This window comes from Pteronotus mesoamericanus, unplaced genomic scaffold (assembly GCF_021234165.1).
Source record: "Pteronotus mesoamericanus isolate MK-2021 breed Mesoamerican mustached bat unplaced genomic scaffold, CSHL_Meso_final contig_33, whole genome shotgun sequence".
Classification (NCBI taxonomy): Eukaryota; Metazoa; Chordata; class Mammalia; order Chiroptera; family Mormoopidae; genus Pteronotus; species Pteronotus mesoamericanus.
Genome location: NW_026555135.1, coordinates 4,740,631 through 4,759,481, shown reverse-complemented (window position 1 = coordinate 4,759,481; position 18,851 = coordinate 4,740,631). Strand labels below are relative to the sequence as shown.

General features: G+C 40.8%; 1 protein-coding gene across 3 annotated transcripts in view; it reads left to right on the top strand.

Moving 5' to 3' along the window:
- PAK1 (p21 (RAC1) activated kinase 1) overlaps positions 1 to 18,851 on the top strand; it is a 142,082-nt gene that overhangs the window by 63,407 nt on the left and 59,824 nt on the right. For 2 of the 3 annotated variants that reach the window (XM_054576311.1, XM_054576309.1), the window contains exon 1: positions 1,360 to 1,523. The exons of the other annotated variant lie outside the window; for it this stretch is intronic. The gene's annotated coding sequence lies outside the window, so the exon portion shown is untranslated. Of the gene's footprint in view, positions 1 to 1,359; positions 1,524 to 18,851 lie in introns of those variants that run through there. 3 annotated transcript variants of the gene reach the window in all.

Genomic DNA, 18,851 nt, shown 5'->3' with positions numbered 1-18,851 from the left:
AAGTTCTATCCTTAGAATATATTTGTTCCTTTTTATCTCATCTTCCAATATATTAGTCTAAATCATTACCGTCTTCTCTTACCTGGGGTTCTGAAAGAATCTACTAACTTGTTTTCTTGTTTCCATCATCTTCCCTATGTTCTCTATTACTTAGTGATCTTGTAAAAATGTAAATTAGACTTGTCATTCTGCTTAAAACCTTCCAAAGCCTTTGCATTGCTAAAATTTAGAACAAAATCTTGACTCCTACTTATGACCTGGCAGAGACTCTGCATAATCTGACTTCTGCCATATCCCTTAAGAGCAGGACTCAGAGCTGGAGTTTGGTGAAGTACTACTACCTCCTAGGGAGCATTGGAAAATGTGTGGTTTTTAAAAATTGTTTCATTTATTGGGGCACTACTGGCATTTAGTGCGTCTGAGACAGTGTTGGTAAATGTCCTGTAATGTGTTGTTTAGATTAGGGTTTATTACAACACCTAATTTATAATAGGTGCTTAAGAAGTACTTGTATGGAACTACATTTTTTTGGACCTCAGTTTTCACATATGTGAATTGGTGGTAGAGGGCCTACTTCCTAAGACTGTGGTGAGATAGACATAATATTTTATAAAGCACCTGGTACACAATAATGCTTAATAAATGGTAACTGCGCCCTGGCTGGGTGGCTTAGTTGGTTGGAACATCCTCCCGTACAATCTGGGGGTGTGTAAGAGGCAGATGATGGGTATTTCTCTCTCACCATCTATGTTTCTCTGTGTGTGTGTGTGTGTCTCTCTCTTTTCCCCTCCCCCTTCCTCTCTCTCTGAAATCAATAAACATATCCTTGAGTGAGGATTAAAAAAAAGTAATAATAAATGGTAACTGCTTGCAGAGCTTTCTTTGTTTAGAACAGGTAGGTACAAGCGTCCACCCATCATTTCCCCTCGGGTATTAGAATTAGAACCTGACAGCTTTGTGTGTGCATGGGGAGCGGGGAGGTGAGTGCTTACCTTTTTCTGAAGCCTAATCTGATGGATCTTAGGTTTGAACTCCGTTGTCCTGGAGTCCAGACCCAGTTGCACAAACTTAAGGCACAGGGGTTCTCTTCCTTGACGCTGGGGCTCATCCAGGACTCTTAACAGGCCCTGGAAAGCCTGGTCTAAATGAAAAAATCACCTCCTATTGGAGACTAGGTGAGGAAGAATAGCTGAGAGTGTAGGAGGGTAGTAGCCTCCCCGCCCTCAGCCCTCAGTACTTCTCAGAAAGGAGAAGCGCGCTTCCTCCCGCCTCCTAGCCTCCCTTCTTCCCCCGCCCCTTCTGCTTCACCAACCCCGAAGCAGCGCTTTCACCGCGCTCTGCGAGGGCGGGAGCGTGCCGCACCGGGGAGCTAGGGCGGCTGAGCTGCTGGGAGCCCTGCTCCAGCTGAGTAAAGAGGCACTGGTGGAACCAGGGGTTTTGTGTGGCCAGGCCAGGCGGCAGAGAGGTGCGGCTCTGCAACAAAAACAGTGGCCAGAGATGCCGGGGCCAGCTCTCCCCACCAGGTATTGCCGGCCCAGAGGGGCAATGCTAGGGGGGAGGGTGGTCTCTGCTGGCTTTCAGGCAATGGTGATGCGGGGTTGAGTATATTTAGGGGTCTTCCCTTAAGAGAAGCCTAAATGAGAGAAGGCATGGGGTGTGACCCTCTGATGAGCCCACACAGGCTAGTCCAGCACTGGAATCAGAGCTCTGGCCAGGGAAGGGTGTGAAGGGGAAGCTGCGTTTGGGGAACTGCTCTGCCTCAGGGACCGTGCTCCTTTACAAGCACCCTTCTGCTTGGTGGCTTGGGCGATACTTTTCTCTGCCTTGGCTTAGCTGCTGGCCTGCTGGGATGGTGGGCTGATCTGTTAGGAGGTGGAGTAAACTGCGAGATAGGAAACCTGGGGGGCTGGCCCTGTTCAAGTAGCCTCTGTGGGGCTTAGTTTTCTTATCTGTTCAGTGAAGGGCTTGATATTTTTGTTGATATTCTGACTTTTCCAGGCTGTCAATTGCCTTTTGATTAGGTAGCTGCCCCTTTCAGTGGACTGCGGAGATGTCCGCCTCAACCCTGGGAGACAGGTGAATTTAGGAAGCAGACCTTGGTATACTGTCTTCTAGCCAGCCTTTTGGATGTCATTTTGCTGGTCTGCTCAGGGATCAGTGACTTTATGGGCAAGGCAGAGCTTGAGAATTCTGATTATTTTGGTGTTGAGTGTAGGTATGTGGGGTGTAGAGAGGTGGGATTAGGAAAAGACGCAGGTCAAGGTATGTTAATTTTTTTTTTTCTCCAAACTGGCCAATTTTTGATACTTGGGTATAAAGGTGTTTTAAAACTAGGCTATTGTTTCTGGAGCCCCCTTCTTACTCTGTCAAGTTAATTACAGACCTTAGGTCTGTGTAATGTCTTAATCACTATAATCGTTCTTTGATTATCTGGAACCAAGAAATACATGTCAGACCTGATACTAACCTGCCTTGCTTATTTTGGACTTCCTTCCTCTCCCCAGTTTTTCTGTGACTCCGCCTCCTTGTCCTTCTCTCCCTACTTTTCTATTTCTACTCTTGGTTATTTTTTCTGCCCCCGCATACCTTTTCTCCCACCCTCACTATCTCCCTTCTTTCTGCTCCCCCTATGCTTCCCCTTTCTTATCCCTTCCCCTCTATAGTTAGCTTTTCCTCCCCTCTCTTTGGTCCTTCTCCTGTTTGGTTAGGCTTTCTTCTCTTCCTCTTAGAAATTTTTAAGCTCTCTCAGTATTATTGGGTTACTGGTTGTAGGGACCTTTGCTCTCGTGTTTGTGAGGTCCAAACACTGTTTCCTACCAATTCCTTTGCTTTTGGCTTTCACTTACAAATGCTATCTTCTCCACGTGTCAGTCTCTTACCTTACTGCCTCTGTGCCTTGCTTTGGGCCTGCCAATAAGCAATCTTTCATACTGGATTTGTTTTCCCACCTCATCCTGGAGGGCAGTGGGCAGCAGCAGTAGAGAGTGAATAAGATGGGCAGTGGGGAGCTCGAAGACTAGAGAGGGAGGAGAGTGAGAGGGTCCAGGAGCACTGGGCGGAAGCTCACATTCTAGTGAGCTTGACCAGGAAAGGGACAAGATCTTTGGCAGTTCTGAGCTGTTGCTGACCTGGAGGAAAAGAGGTAAACCTGTGTGAGCCTAGGGAAGACCAGGGGGATAGCAGGGGTGAAGTGGAGAGAGAGGAGGAGGAGTTCCGAGGAAGAACAGCCATCTTTTGAAGAAGAGGGTGCTCTGGCCAAGATAGGGGTTATTTGGGGATAGAGGTGGGTGTGGTGGGAAAGAGGAACATCGTTAATTTTCTTTCCCTCTGAAGGCTGGCTTTTGGACTGGTTTGTTTTTACTCAGCAAACTTTTCTTGTGCAGTGTCCTCAAAGTAGGAGGATGAGAGGGGAAGCCGAGATAAGACAAGATTGCAGTTTTCCAGGTACTAACTCTCTAGCCTAGAATGTGTAATGTGTATACATATAAAAAGTTTTGATTATGGCACCCATCCATCATCAGACATTCTCTGAACCATCTATTCTTTATTAGTTGTGGTGCCAGGTGCTGAGGATACAAAAATGGAAGTTGGACTCAGTTGCTGCCTTCCAGTACAGGTCAAGGAGTATGTGTACCTGTAACCTCATGTGATAATAGATGTGATATACGAGAAACCCAAGGGGCTGTGATAACACAGAGAGAACTTTTGATTCATCAAGTTAGTAACAGAGCTGGGTCCTAACTCAAGCCTTCTTTAAAGGTGATATCTAGTCTCTTACGCCATGTTATCTTCTGGCCCTTTGTGTACATATAGTGTACATAGAGTTTTCTTATATTCTCTTTTCTGCCTACCTGTGTGGTTATACTCTAGGTACTGCTGAGAAGAAAAAGAGGAGTTTTATATGATAGGTCACTGTGCCATGGCCAAACACTCATTACCTTGGAAAGGAAAGAGACTTGGTTCTTACTAACTTCTATCTCCAATCCATTTGGGTGACTCTGTGCTAAACTCCCTCTTTGAGTCGTTTGCTCTCTTCTTCCACCCCCCTCACTCCCTACCCTCTTGCCCTTCCAATTTTCTCTTTTTTTTTAAACGATTTTGTTTACTTATTTTTAGAGAGAGGGAAGGGAGGGAGAAAGAGAGGGAGAGAAACATTGATGTGAGAGAAATATTGATCAGCTGCCTCTTGTATTCGCCCCGAATAGGGACTGAACCTACAACCCAGGCATGTGCCCTGATAGGGAATTGAACTGGCAACCTCTTGCTTTGCCAGATGACGCCCAGCCAGCTGAGCCACACTGGTCAGGGCACCCCTCCTCTTTTTTAAATTCAATTTTGGGTGGGTGGTTGAGTTCAGAGACCAGATGGAGCTAGGCTAAGCATTTTACTTCCATTGGCCTCTGTCATACAGGGATTTAACACATATGATTGGTGAAGATCAAGTGAAATAATCAATGGGTAAAACTGCTTTGTAAACTGTAAAGTGCTGTGTACAGATGTTACTGTAGTTGTTCCTGAATGCATGTTTAACTATGACAAATGCTTAGACATTGCAGCCTGAAGGAAGTGCCCAGGGTTGCTCACTGACTAAAACTGAGCCTCAATCCTTAATAATAAAGGAAAAGGAGGGAGCAAGAAAGAGAATGATTTGGGACCAGTAATTGGACCCCATGCTGAAAACTGAAGTCAGGAGGTATAGCAATTTGTTTAAGGTCAAAGAGTAGGTGGCAAGTATTGTTTTTAGTGATGCCTTGCGATATAGGGAAAAAAATGAAGGGGGAGGAATTTAAAAGCAGACTGACCTCAATTCAAGTTCTGGTTCTACCACTTATTAGCTACTTGGTTTTTACTCTTTTTTTTTTGAAGATGTAAATATTTTTTAAATTATGTTTTATTGATTATGCTGTTACAGTTGTCCCAACTTTTCCCTATTTGCCCCCCTCCCCCTAGCCTCCCCACTCCCTTAGGCAGTCCCCACACTGTTGTCCATGTCCATGGGTCATGCATATGTGTTCTTTGGCTACTCCATTTCCTGTGCTGTGCTTTATACCCCCATGACTATTTTGTAACTACCAATGTGTATTTCTTAATCCCTTCACCTTTTTCGTCCATTCCTCTGACCCCTTTCTCATCTGACAACCATCATGATTCTGTTTCTGTTCTGCTTGCGTGTTTATTTTGTTTTTTAGATTCAATTGTTGATAGATATGTATTTGTTGCCATTTTATTCATATTTTTGTTGTTGTTCTCCTCCTCCTCCTCCTCCTCCTTTTTCTTCAAGAAGACCCCTTAACATTTCATATAATGCTGGTTTGGTGGTGATGTGCTCCTTTAGCTTTTTCTTATCTGGGAAGCTCTTTATCTGTCCTTCAATTCTAAATGATGGCTTTGCTGAGTAAAGTAATCTTGGTTGTAGGTCCTTTCTTTTTATCAGTTTGAATATTTCTTGCTAATCCCTTCCTGCCCTCAAAAGTTTCTTTCAAGAAATCAGCTGACAGTCTTATGGCAACTCCCTTGTAGGTCGGTAACTGCTTTTCTGTTTCTTCTTTTAAGATTCTCTCTTTGTCTTTTACCTTTGGCGTTTTAATTATGATGTGTCCTGGGATGGGCCTCTTTAGGTTCATCTTGTTTGGGACACTGAAGATTCCCAACAAGATGGGAATCTTTTTGGATTCCTTTTTTCTTTTTGCTATTCTGATTGGGTGTTTTTTTGCTTTCTTACATTCCAGATGTCTGATTTGATTCTCACCTTCATCCACTATACTGTTGATTTCCTGTAAATTGTTCTTGTTTTTAATGAGTGTATCCTTAATTTCTGTTCTTTTTTTTTAATGTGTGATTTCCAAGCCATTTTTCATAACATCGAAGTTCATGCTAAGTTCACTGAGCACCCTTGTTTTGAACTCTGTACCTAGTTGCTTGTCTGTCTCCATTTTGTTTAGTTCTTTTTCTGTAGTTTTGTTCTGTTCTTTCATGTTTCTTTGCCTCCTTATTTTGGCAGCCTCCCTGTGTGTGTTTCTATGTATTAGGTAGAGCTGCTGTATCTCCCAGGCTTGATAGAGTAGCCCAATGTAGGGTTCAGTGGCACAGCCTCCCTTATCATCCAAGCTGGGTACCCAAGGTGCACGCACTGTGTGGGCTATGTACACCCTCCTGTTGTAGTTGAGCCTTGATTGCTGTTGGCATATCCAAGGTCGGCTACCACCTGTGTCTGTCCAGGGTCACACAGCATAAGCTACAAAGTGATCTGCAGATGGCTGCTACTTGTACTGGGCTTGGCGGTGCCCAGGTGAGGCCAAGCTGTTAACCAATGCTGGCTGCTGCTAGTGCTGGGCCTGGGGTGACTTAGCGAGAGGGTTGGGGCTCACTGAAGTCAGAAGCTGCTTGTTTGAGATAATTTAGGAAAATAAGAAGAATGGGCATCGAAAAGCCATTTGTATGGAAAAGCCACTGAAAATAGCTTGGGTGGGTCTGAAAGTTGGGTGGGGCAGGGCCTCAGGGAATCACCAGGGTGGGGCAAACAGTGTGAGCCAGGTTGATGGAGTCTCAGATATGGTGCCAGCTGCTCGCTCTGTGGCTGTGTTGGGGGGAGGGCTCAAGAAAGGAACAGTGGCCTCTGCCAACACTTCTGTCTAGGGGGGAGAAATTGTCCACCAGGTCTTGCCCAGATGCCAGACAATTCAGTTCCTCCCCGCTTGTCGGTGCCCATTGAGCTGCTGCCCTGATGCTGGAGCTCAGAGGGAGTGAATCTGAGTGTCTCTCTACGCCCTTTAAGAGGAACCACCTGGAAATCTAGCCCTGGCTTTTATAGCCAGAAAGGACTTACCTTCCTGGCACTAAAACCCTGGGCTGGGGGGCCTGTTGTGAGGCTGGGACCCTTGGCTCCTTAATAGCCCTCCTGATTTTTATCTACCACAGTTGGGTGTGGGACCAGCTGTTCTGCGTCTCTGCCCCTCCCACCAGTCCCGGCGTAGTTTCTCTTTTAATTTTGTAGTTGTAGGATATCTTTTCAGCTCAATTTCTGATGGTTCTAAATGATGGTTGTTCAGGTGAGCTGCGCTTACCTACACTGTCATCTTGACTGGAAGTCTGGTTTTTAATCTTTCTAAGCTTCATATATTAAATGGGAGATATTTATACCTATCTTGAAGAGCTACAATAAAGCTTAAAAATAATTCTATAAAAAAAGAAAAATATACATAGCAGGCACTGAACAGCTGTACTTATTCTTATCTCACAAAAATAAACTCTGAGGTCACCTTCTTCAGAAAGTTTTTCCTCATTTATAGGGTACTAAGGGCCCCTTTTTTGGATTCATGCAACACTCATGGTCTTCCTCTCATCACTCATAGTGGCACTTAACATGTTGTAGTGTCGTTGTGGTTTATGTATCTGCTTCTCCCATTAGTATGTGAATATTTTGAGAGCAACCACAGTATCTAGTAAATATTGGTGTCTGCTTGGTGTGTACTTTTGCCAAGCCCTATTTAGTTGCTTGGTGTACATTGGTAAACACAACAGACTTAGTCGCTCCTTTGTGAAGCTTACTGTTTATTTAGGAAGGTATATGATAAGTAAATAGTATTAAAATTCTTGATAGATGCTGGGAAAAACACGAATTCCATTTGTTCATGTTAGGTTTAAGATAGTTATGAGAAGTACAGGTGAAATTGTTTAACAGATCATTTTCAGTCTGAAAGAGAGCTTTTGGGCTAGAGATGGAAACTTGGGCGTCATCAACATACAAATGATAGAGCATTGGGAATGGATGTAATCATTTAGGGGGCGAGTATAGTGTATGAGGAATGGAGGTTCCTAGCCTCAGACATGTAGTGGATAGCTAGTGAAGCATGATTCTACAAAGGAAATAGGAATAGACAAAAAGATAGAAGGGAAGCCAGATGAATGTGTGTCCCCAGAAGCCAATAAACTAGAGCATTTGAAAGAGAGGGGAGATCAGTGATGTCGAATGCTGCTGAGAGGTTGAGTAAGATGAGGACTGAATAGGGACCATATGGTTTGGCAACATGGAGATGATTGGTAATCTTAACAAGACTACTTTTGGTGAAATAGTAGGGTGTTAGTTGGCAAACAGAAGGGGAGGAAGTGAAGATAGTGTAAGCAGACAATTCTTTTGAGAAGGTTTGCTATAAAGGAGAACAAAGAAAAATAGTGTTTGGAGGAGGATGTATGTGTCAAGCCCTCGAGGTGTGTGTGTGCTTGAATAGGAGACACTATAGGATGTTTATATTCACCCAGTGTTCTCAGGTCAGGCCAAGAATTTAGAGAAGACCTTGATTTTCCCTTTTTTTCTCACACTATGCATCCATTTGGCTCTACCTTCAAAATATTTCTGGCTCTACATTTGCAATACTTATTTCTACCTACTGCCATCTATTCAAGTCACCGTCAGTTCTCACTTGGATGATTGTAATAACTTCTTAATGATCTTACCATTTTAACTTTGCTCCCCTGAGATCACTGCTGAAAACTTTTCTGTGTCTTTTCACCCTTGCTGCAAAATTCAAACTTACTATGTGTTGTAAGGTCCTATATAATCTGACCTCTGGCTATCATCTGTAATCTTAGTCTCCTACCACATTACTCCTTCTTCACTCAACTCTTGTCTAGCTGGCCTTTTTGCTATTCCCCATGCTCCAGATATTCTTATCTAGGACAGTTGTACTTATTGCTCCCTCTGCTTAAAATCCTTCTAGGAATGATTACTATGATTTGCTGTCTCAAATCATTCAGATCTTAAGTATCTCTTCTGCAGAGAAGCCTGTTTTGATCACCTTATTTTATGTACCACTTCCATCCTTGTCTCTCCTCCTCCCTTTCGCATGTACTACTCTTTAATTTTCATTATGGACTTGAAATGTATATTTATTTACTTATTTCTTTGTTTGCCTCTCTTAATAGTTCATACACTCCATGAACACAGGGACTTTGTCTTATTCAGCTAGATCAGTACTGGTACATTGTAGATGCTCAATAAGTGTTTGTTGAATGACTGAATATATCTAAGAGATATATTCAGCCCCTGTCAGTCGCCATATATTTCTGTCTTTATGTTTTTGACTACTGTGAGTACCTCATGCAAATGGAATATGAGAGAGAAAGAGAGGGAGGCAGGGGGAGAGAGAGAGGGAGGGAGGGAGGGAGGGAGGGGGAGAGAGAGAGAGAGAGAGAGAGAGAGAGAATTAATGGAGCTGAAAGAGGATATCATTCCAGGTGAGAGTGCTAGTGAAGGAGTAAAGAGCATGGCTTTTGATGGAATACCTTTACTGTAACTGGATGGTGCAGGTACAAGGAGGCATATAGATTTGGGGGTGGGGAGATAGAGTTCTCTTGGGAAGATTTCTATTTTCTCATTGAAGGTAATCTCATCAGCTAAAGGGTGTGTGGGATGTCCAGTTGAATGCCATTTTGAGGTAAGATAATCATAGGTAGGGAGGTATCATAATTTTCAAGTGAAAGCAATCAATCAGATAATGATCTCTAGGACATTCACCTGCTTCAGTATAGAGCCAGTTGGGAGAGAGTTGAGTTCAGCTATCCCAAAGCTGGGATTTTGGAAAGGGAGAGAAGGCAAGGGGGTGACTTTTAAAAAAAAAAAAAATCAGATTTGTTTAGTTTGATCAGATTTGTTGAAGTAAGCCATCTCAGTATCCTGCAGATTTTACTGAGCGTCAGCTATCCATTGCCCATAGTTAGTATCTTAATTTTCAGTTCACTGGTCCCTAGCCCAGCATTAACAAGCTGCTACTATAATATGACTGTTGATACTATTGTGAACTTTTGCACATTGTAGTATACTTACTGTACAGTAATTTCTAATTATCCTTTTTTCCTTTTTTTATTTTGGTAAAATACATATAACATAAAATCGATCATCTTAAGTATTTTTAAGTGTACAGTTCAGTGGTATTGAATATATTCACATTGTTGTACAACTATCACCACCATCTATCCCCATAACTCTTCATCTTATAAAACTGGAATTCTGTACCTATTAAACATTAATTCCCCATTCTCTCCTCCCTCAGTCCCTGTCACCCACCATTATATTTCCTGTCTCTATGATTTAGACTACTTTAAGTACCTCATATAGATGGCATTGTACATTGTTTACCATTTTTGTGATTGGCTTATTTCTCTTAGCATAATGTCTTCAAGTTTTATCCACGTCATTGCATATTGCAGAATTTCCTTTCTTTTCTGAATATTATTGCATTGTATGTATATACCACAAATTGCTTATTCATTCATCTGTCAGTGGACACTTGGTTTACATCCACATTTTAGCTATTGTGAATAATAGTACTATGAACAGGGGTATACAAACATCTCTTTGAGACCCTACTTTTAATTCTTTTGGGTATATACCCAGAAGTGGAATTGCTGGATCATATGGTAATTCTACTTCTAATTTTTTAAAGGAAGTGCTATACTGTTTTTCACAGTGGCTTTATCGCCTTACATTCCTAACAGCAGTGCACATGGTTTCCAGTGTCTCCACATCCTCACCAACACTTTTTGTGTTTTGTTTTTCTGATGGTAGCCATCCTAATGGATGTGAAGTGGTATTTCATTATAATTTTGACTTGCATTTCCTGAATGATTAGTCATGTTGAACATCTTTTTATTTGCTTATTGGCCATTTGTATGTCTTTTTTTTTTTTGAGAAATGTCTATTCAAGTCCATTGCCCATTTTTGAATAAGGTTCTTTTTGTTTTTTATTGTTGAGTTGTGTTTTCTTTTAGTGATTTTGATGGAATATGGTTAGTGAAAAAGCGAAGACAGGGGGGACTAACGGATAGTGGATTGGAGCTCAAAATGAAGTCTTAAGAATTGTAGTGGAAGTTCTTGAGTAAGTGAATTGCATGGATAGGAGGTTGTGTTTGGAGTATATATGATTTATTCCAGATATTGGAGCCAATGTACATTTTGGTCATAAGGTCCAGGGTGTGATCATAGGCGTATCAGCTAACTTGGACTGGAGACCAGCAGAGGAAGTGACCAGAGTGTTGGAAAGTTATCATTGTGGCTGTGGAAGCCACTAGAATGATAACTGGTGGTATACAGAAGAAGACTGATCTCGGAACTAAAGCCTTTGAGTGGGGTGACCAGGAAAAGGGCATTAGGTAGCGAGAAAGTGTGCTAGCAGCCAGTGGAGGCCCCTAAAGGAATAGAGAGGTTTTACAAGAGGAACAGAAAGAAATGGTTTATGAAATGGCACTGAAAATTAAGGAGAACACTGATAGGCTGCGTAAGAGAATGAACACAGCCTCCCATTGGGAGGGCTGCTAGAGAGGACTCTTCTTTCAGGGGATAACCAGGTTTTTTTAAGGCAAAGGGGGGAGGGGTGTTGGCCTATGACAAATGGGAAATCCCAAAGGAAAATAGTTAAAGGACTCCAGAGTTGGAAAAGGGTGAAATATTTGGTCAGATTAAAGGGTCACATTCAGAAAGGTTAGAGACAAGGGTTTGGGTGATCAAAGGTGACTGAAGTTAAGTGGACACTGGAAGCTTGATTGGCTGATCTGGATATGCTTTAGAGGAGAGGAGGCAGTCCATTTTCATGCCACGGTTCTTAATACTCCCAAGAATGTTCCTTTGAGGCAGCATGTGGCAGTGTGGGTTTCACAGGATATGTTCAGGCAGAGATTTTTCTGGAAGGTTATACATCTAGGAGACAGCGGAATAAATTCCAGTGTTTCTTGAAAGGTTAATCCAGACTGCCTTTATTAGTTCCTTCCAGCTCTCAGGTTGTATGAGCCTCAGGTTTTTAGCAGTGATTTTCTCAGTTGAAGCCATTCATTGGGAGGTCTAGAGGTTTGAAACTTACTGTTGAGAATAGCTCAGCTGGGGCCACAGGTCAGGAATTTCCCAAGATGGTGGGAAGAGGATTATAAGACCTTTGGTACTGGTTTCTGCAAGTAACTCCAGTGACTGTTTTCCGGGGTGATAAGATTGAGGAAGATGTGCAGGTGTGATTGGTGGGGGGAGGAGAGGATGAAGGTACAGGGCCAGCAGGTGAACTAAGCCTGACATCAAACCTTTCTGCCTTTTTCATTTTACTTTGCTGCCTCTTGTACCTCTCCAAATGCAGGAAGCATCCCAAGTACAGGCCTCTGTTCATTCTGTCTCGAATAATTAGTGCAGAAATAGTGTTTCTGATGAGAATCAGAATCATCCGAGACTAGTCAGTCATGTCCTTCTCATTGTATCACTGAATGGTCTTAGATAAATTGCATCCCCTTATGGGTTTCAGGTTTCCAACTATAAAATAAAGCTTTGGAACTGACTGATGTTTTTCAAGATCCTTCGAGTTCCTGTCCCCCCCGCCCCCCAAGCAGGTTGCCTTAGTCAGTGAACCTTCACTGTTACCAGGTCTGGGCTGCATGGGACTCTGGGACATAGAGGTTAATCAGATTCAGTTTTATTCCTTGAGTTTTTCATGGTCTGGTGAAGTTAATATGATGAAATATGGTAATTGCTGCATAGAAGTATGTATAAAATGCTATTACTAATTGGGGGTAAGGTACATGTAGGGGGGCTTCTGTGAAGGTTTTCATTGAGGAAGTGAGTCAAGCTGGGTCCTGAAGAATGAGTAGGACCTTGCTTGGCAGACAAGTTGCAACGTTTCAGGCAGAGAGAACAGTGTGGGCAAAAGCAAGGGCAGGAAAGCATATTGAATTGGAATGACAAGTTAAGGAACTAGTAGAGAAAAATTAGAAAGATGAGTGGAGGATGTGAACACATATTTATTGGACATTTATTTTGTGCCAGATAGCATGCTAGATGCTTTTCTATATGTTTTTTAATTCTCATGATAGCTCTGTAAGTAGATAGCGTAATTTGTATTTTACTAAGAGGAAACTGAGGGTTAGAATTAAAGTAGCTTTCCTAACAGCCCAGGAACAACCTCCACTTTTCCTTCCTGCTACCTCATCAGTTGCTTGCTTTTTGCTAAACCAGAGCAAGTGTCTGGAGGCTGCATAGTAGGAGTGTCTTTAACATGTCAGAAGGACATCCCTCAGCAAATTCAAGTCTGCAGCATTCTAGGCCTCTGCCAAAGAAAACCTCCTGGCACAATTTAATTAAAGATCAGATTCTCATAACTAGGTGTCAAGGGCATGCAGTACTCCCCAGTCCTGAAGGGAGTGTAGGTCATGCCAGTCTCAGCTGCTCTGAGTTGCTTGAACTGTGATTAATATATGGAATAGGTTTTATTTCCCCTGATTCTTTTCCCTCCTTCATTTTAAATAATGATCTGAGGGGTTATTAGAGGTTATCTAGTCCATTCCTTTGCCTCTAGAGTGAGCCGTGTGCCGTAGTGGAAAGAAAGGAAGTCTTAGTTACAGACTTCATTTCAGGACCTTGCCTCTGCTGCCTACTAACTCTGTGACCCTGGGTGACTGGCAACATCTCTGATATTTTGTTTCTTCTTGCCTTGCTCTCTGTTTTATCCCCAGTACCCAGCACAGCCTAGCAAACAGTAGGTGGTGACAAATAAATATTTGCATGACCGAATGAGAAAACTGATAGCAGTTGAATAGATTTCCAAGTTTTCTGTAAACTCCAGCATGTGATCTAATGTTAGTGGTTATTCAAATAACAGCCCCAAATGATGGTTGAAATCCTATTTGTAAAGATAGTTTTTCCAGAACGTTCTCTAGGGAAACTGGTTTTTTTTAGAATTTTAGCAAGTCTCTTAGGCAGTTTAGAGGACTCTCCCAAACTCCCCAAGTCTCATTGTGTGAGCTCCAGGCATCCCGGAGTATTCACTGCAGATGGATGACAACAGCTGGTCCCTTCCTTTCAGGCAGCACCTCTTTTTTCATTGTCATCTCTCTACAGCCTTAAAAAAAATCAACAGTGTCATCTTTTATTTTTAACATGAGGCATTCATTGCATAGATCCAGAACTGATGAGAAGGGACCATTTTCTGACTAAATATGCTGTATGTGTACAGAACACAAAAGACCCTGTGCGATCCCTGCGTCCTACTTTTTCATCTTCGTGTTGCACTCTAACAGTGACACTGTGCTCTCATTTGCGTATTCCTGTGGTCTGGGATGCATTTGCTATTATTGCTCTCCATCAAAATCATGTATTTGTTTTTTTCCCTTTGGTCCAGGTACTATGTCAATGCCTCGGTCTATCCCATACTAATTAAATCAGAGCTCAAGCCAAACTTTTTATTAGGAAAATTTTTAGACATATATAACAAAGTTCAAAGAATTTTATAGTGAATGCCTGTATAACCACCACCTAGATTCATCTACCATAAACATTTTCATATACTTTCTTTATTACATCCATTATATGTTACATATTGACATGTATGTTATAACACATCCCGAATGTTCTATCCATTAAATCAATCTTATTTTTAAAAAAAGTATTTCAAAATAAATTGCAAATATTAGTATAATTCCCCAAAGCACTCCAGCTGGTGTTTTAAAGAGCTAATTGGAGATTCTTATTGTCAAGAATCAAAGACCACTAGCCTGACCTATTTATTCTTTAAGCCCCTTCTCTTAATACCACCTCTTCTTTTGAAGCCCCATTGATCACCTTAATTCAATATAGTTTTTTGTTTCTGTGTCTTCTGACATTGTAGTGCTTGTACTGTGCTACAGCACAGTTTACAGATGGCCTGGCATTGTGGCTTTCTAGGTCCTGTCATCCTGCTTTCTAGACTGTGAGAACTTCTAGAGTTGGGATCATAACTTATTCTTTTATTTATCAACAAATCCCTCGTTTCTAGCATAGCACCTTACATGTAAGTACCTAGTAAAAATTTATTGATTTGAATTGTGCTTGAATGAAGAACGTGTAACTACAGCAAAAGGTGTATTTAACTTTTATATGGCTGATTTGAGGACCAAGAATTTGTTTATCTTCTCTGGTGCTTAGCTCATGGCAGAAATTTAGTAAGTATCAATCAGGTCCAGCTCAGACATGTCTATATCTTTCTATATTTGGTATTGCCTGGATTTGACCTAGCTAAATGTTAATCAGAAGTAGCAGAATTTAGGCCAGAAAACGTACAAACGGACTAGAATTACCTCAAATATAGTTGGAAAATACTTTGGCAGAGAATTTGAAGACATGGATTCTAATCCCCAACTTTAAATTGTTGTGTGAGCTTAGATAATTTTCTTGTTTTTTTGGACCTCAGTATTTCTTCCTGTTATATGAAGGGATTAATATGAGGGGGTTAGGTTAGATGACCTTAGGTTGCTTCTGGCTTTGATGTTATGTATCTTAAAATTTTTGATTATCTTGGCTCTGTTTTATACTAGTGGCTGTGGAATCCAGATGTGATAAAGTAGAAAGAAATAGTTGTTGGTGAGCACACCCCTTCCCTGAATCCCTGTCTAGTTTAATTCAGTATGTGAAGTACCTTATACATGACTACTTAAAAAGTATTTTCTTTCCTTTTTTTCTACTCTAGCACTGTACCTTTATGCTTTTTACAGCAAAAGAAACACAAGTTCTTCCCCTCGTTGATTGCCCCTTGGGCACTGTCTAGAGACTGCAGAGTGGGAAACAACAAATTGTAGCTCGTAGGTGAAGGGACTTTATAGCTTGTAGATGATAGAGACAGGAATTAAACTCAGGTCTCCTGATTTTAACTCCAGTCATCTTTTTGCTGTGTTGCCCTACCAGTGGCCCCTTTGAAACCTCACAGTGATCCTGCCTTCATTATAGAGCCATTCAGTTGATTCATAATTAATACTTAAGTATAATTAGTTGCTTATAAATTATTAGGCTCTCTGAGCCTGTGAGGCATTGGTAAAACATGGTCAGTCTGTTTTTCTCTTTGTTATATTAGTTTGTTGTCTAGGATAGATAGAGAGATATCATTTGAACTATCATTTCTAAGTGTTGGCCTCTGGCCTAGCTTTATACTGCAGCATGTCAGGAGGCATTGGCTTGTCACTCTCCCAAATCTTGGGCTTACAGAGGCTGTTAGATGATTTAAGATACATTTAACCTCCTTATTGGATTTGAGTGTGTTTCCTCTTCCCTTCTCAAGATTGATGTTTTGGACTTCTTTTTCTTGTAAACAAAGTTTAAAATAGTGTAAATTTTAATAGCTAAATATTGTGCTGAGTATAGATGGACAAAGTAAACAGTGAGGGTATCTATGAAGTACTTATAAAGGGAGTGAAACTTGGGGGGAAACCATAGGAAAGGACTGGTTGGAGGGCTACAGGGAAACTGGAAAAGTAGTATAGAAACATTAAATCCAAGGAGGTTCAGAGGGAAGGATTAAGAAGGAACAAAATTGTGTTCTATGAGTATAGTTGAAGGTACTGGCAATGTTTAGCAATGAGAAAATAGATTGGGGGCGTGTCTTTTTTTCTCTCACTTTTTAAAAATTTTATTACAGTTGACATATAATATTATATTAGTTTTAGGTATACGACATAGCGATTATACATTTATATAACTTACAAAGTGAACAGCCTCATAAGTTTAGTATCCATCTGACCCTTTACATATTATAATATTATTGACTATATTACCTATGCTGTACTTTACAACCCTATGATTTTTTATAACTGGCAATTTGTACATCTTAATCCCTTCCATTTTGGGGGGTCTTGAAAGATGAGTTCAAGTATCTGACGTTCTGTCTAGGGAAGGTGAATAATCTTTTGAATAGCCCTGAGAGATAGGATTTAAGACTAAGTGATGGAAGCAGTTTTTGTTTATTTATTTGTTTGCTTGTTTTATTTGTTGATTTGTTCAACAAATCTTTATTGATTACCTATTCTTTTCCAGACCTGGTGTTGGGGAGAAATAAATAAGACTGAACTTTGTTTTTGAGGAGTTTACAGTCTAAGTCTGGCAAGGGAGGGGAGTAACAAGAGGAGGTAAAAGTGTAAACAAGAAATTACAATGCAGCGTGAGATAGATGGAGCTTAATGTAAGTGAGAACTGCCTAAATGAGGTGACTAAAGATAGAATAGGCTGACTTTTGAGACTGCAGAATTCCTATCTCTGCAAGTTTTCAAGAATAGGCTGGATGATTGACCTAGGCTGGAATATGGTACAGAGGATTCAAACATTGTATTCTAGCAGGAGATTTTATGTCTTAAGTGACTTGTAATCTTTTTGAAAGTGGACACTTACCACCAAGAATTCCCAAAGCATGGTGAAAGAACTGTGAAATGGAGAAAACCTCTATCAGACAGGTTGAGGAAGCCTTTTTTTGGCACAATCCTGGGCTCTGGTCCTGAAATGGAGTTACATTCAATGAAGTTGTTGGCTGAAGAGGCAAGGAGAGGCCTGTTTAAGGTATCAGGTGGCTGCAGGGAGTATAATTTTGGAACTGGCAGTTCGAGTGGGAAAGTATACTTGAGAACTGAGCCAGTAGAAGTTCTCTTTGGAGGAGCTGCGGAACCTGAGTTGGGGCCAGTAGGGACAGCAAAAGCAAATCTACAAAGTGAAACTGTAGGAAATGGATAAAAAGCACACCACCTAGAGAGTTAATTTATATTAAGGTTGTCCTTGCTTATTACTTGATTTCTTTTGTTCAAAAAGACAAGGAGCAGTTGGTGTGCTAGAGGAAGGTCAGAATGAATTATACAAAGACATGAAGATTTGAATTGGATGCTGAAAGATGAGTAAGATTTTTACTGTTCAAAGGTGGGAAAAAATCATTGACACAGAAGCATTGAGGGGTCAAGAGGACAGTAAGAGGCTATTTGGCAAATTCAGGACAACACAAATTTTTGAGGCATAGTTTGAATGTAAGTTGTGTCCATGTGTGGAGGCTTAGTTATAAGGTGGGTCAATGTTAGACTGGGAATAACCGTAAAATTTCATCTGTACTAGACTCTTTAATGGCAAAATATATATCCCTGCACAAACTTTTGGTTAATTAAAATATTTATTGAATCGACTATGAGTCAGATACTGTATTATAGGCACTTTTGGATCACAGAGGTGACAAAATTCAGCCTAACCTTTGGGGAACATTCTGGATCCTGGCAAAGACAATTATAACATAGTAAAAATAACTGTAATAACCTGAAAATATATCCTTTGCCTTGGGTCTGGAGAGACACTTAACATCTTAGAGGTGAGAACATTTCCAAAGGGCGTGTGGAGAGAAAATGAATGCAGGAGATCATTTAGCTCTGCATTTATTAGGAAATGTTAAAAAGACTCCTATAGATTTTGTTTATAGCATTTAAGTAACTGATATCTAAAGCAGTGGTATTCAAATTTGGCTGACATTAAGATCACTTTCTTTAAATTACAGGTATTTCGCCTTAGTCCAGCCATACTAAATCAAAATTAATGGAGGTCAAACCCGGGCATCTATATTTTCAAAAAATATCTGGGTGATTATTATGCTAGTTTTGTTTTTTTTAAATTAGAAACTGTAGTCTCTAAAACAGCTGTTTGACTTCAAGGAACTTACATTATAAGTAGTTATGGTTAAAGACATAATTTACACTGTAACATGGAAGAGTAATGAGACACTTGATTAATTCTGGAAACATTTCTATCCATTGACAGTTATTTGAAGTAATAACATCTATCTTCATTAAAACTATTGCTATCATGTGATAGGGTTTCTATTTGTTTTTACTAGATTTCATTCCTTCTATTTTCCAGAAGCATTGAAGATTACCAATAAATCCAGCATCATACAGGATAAGATGGCTATTGTATTGACCATCATATATTTAGAAGGAGGTCAGATTTTAGAGGAAGGAGATAGTGCACAGGTGATATAGGCCAGGTGTCAGCAAACTTTTCCTGTAAAGAACTAAATGGCAAGTATTTTAGGTTTGTGGGCATACAGTCTCTGCTG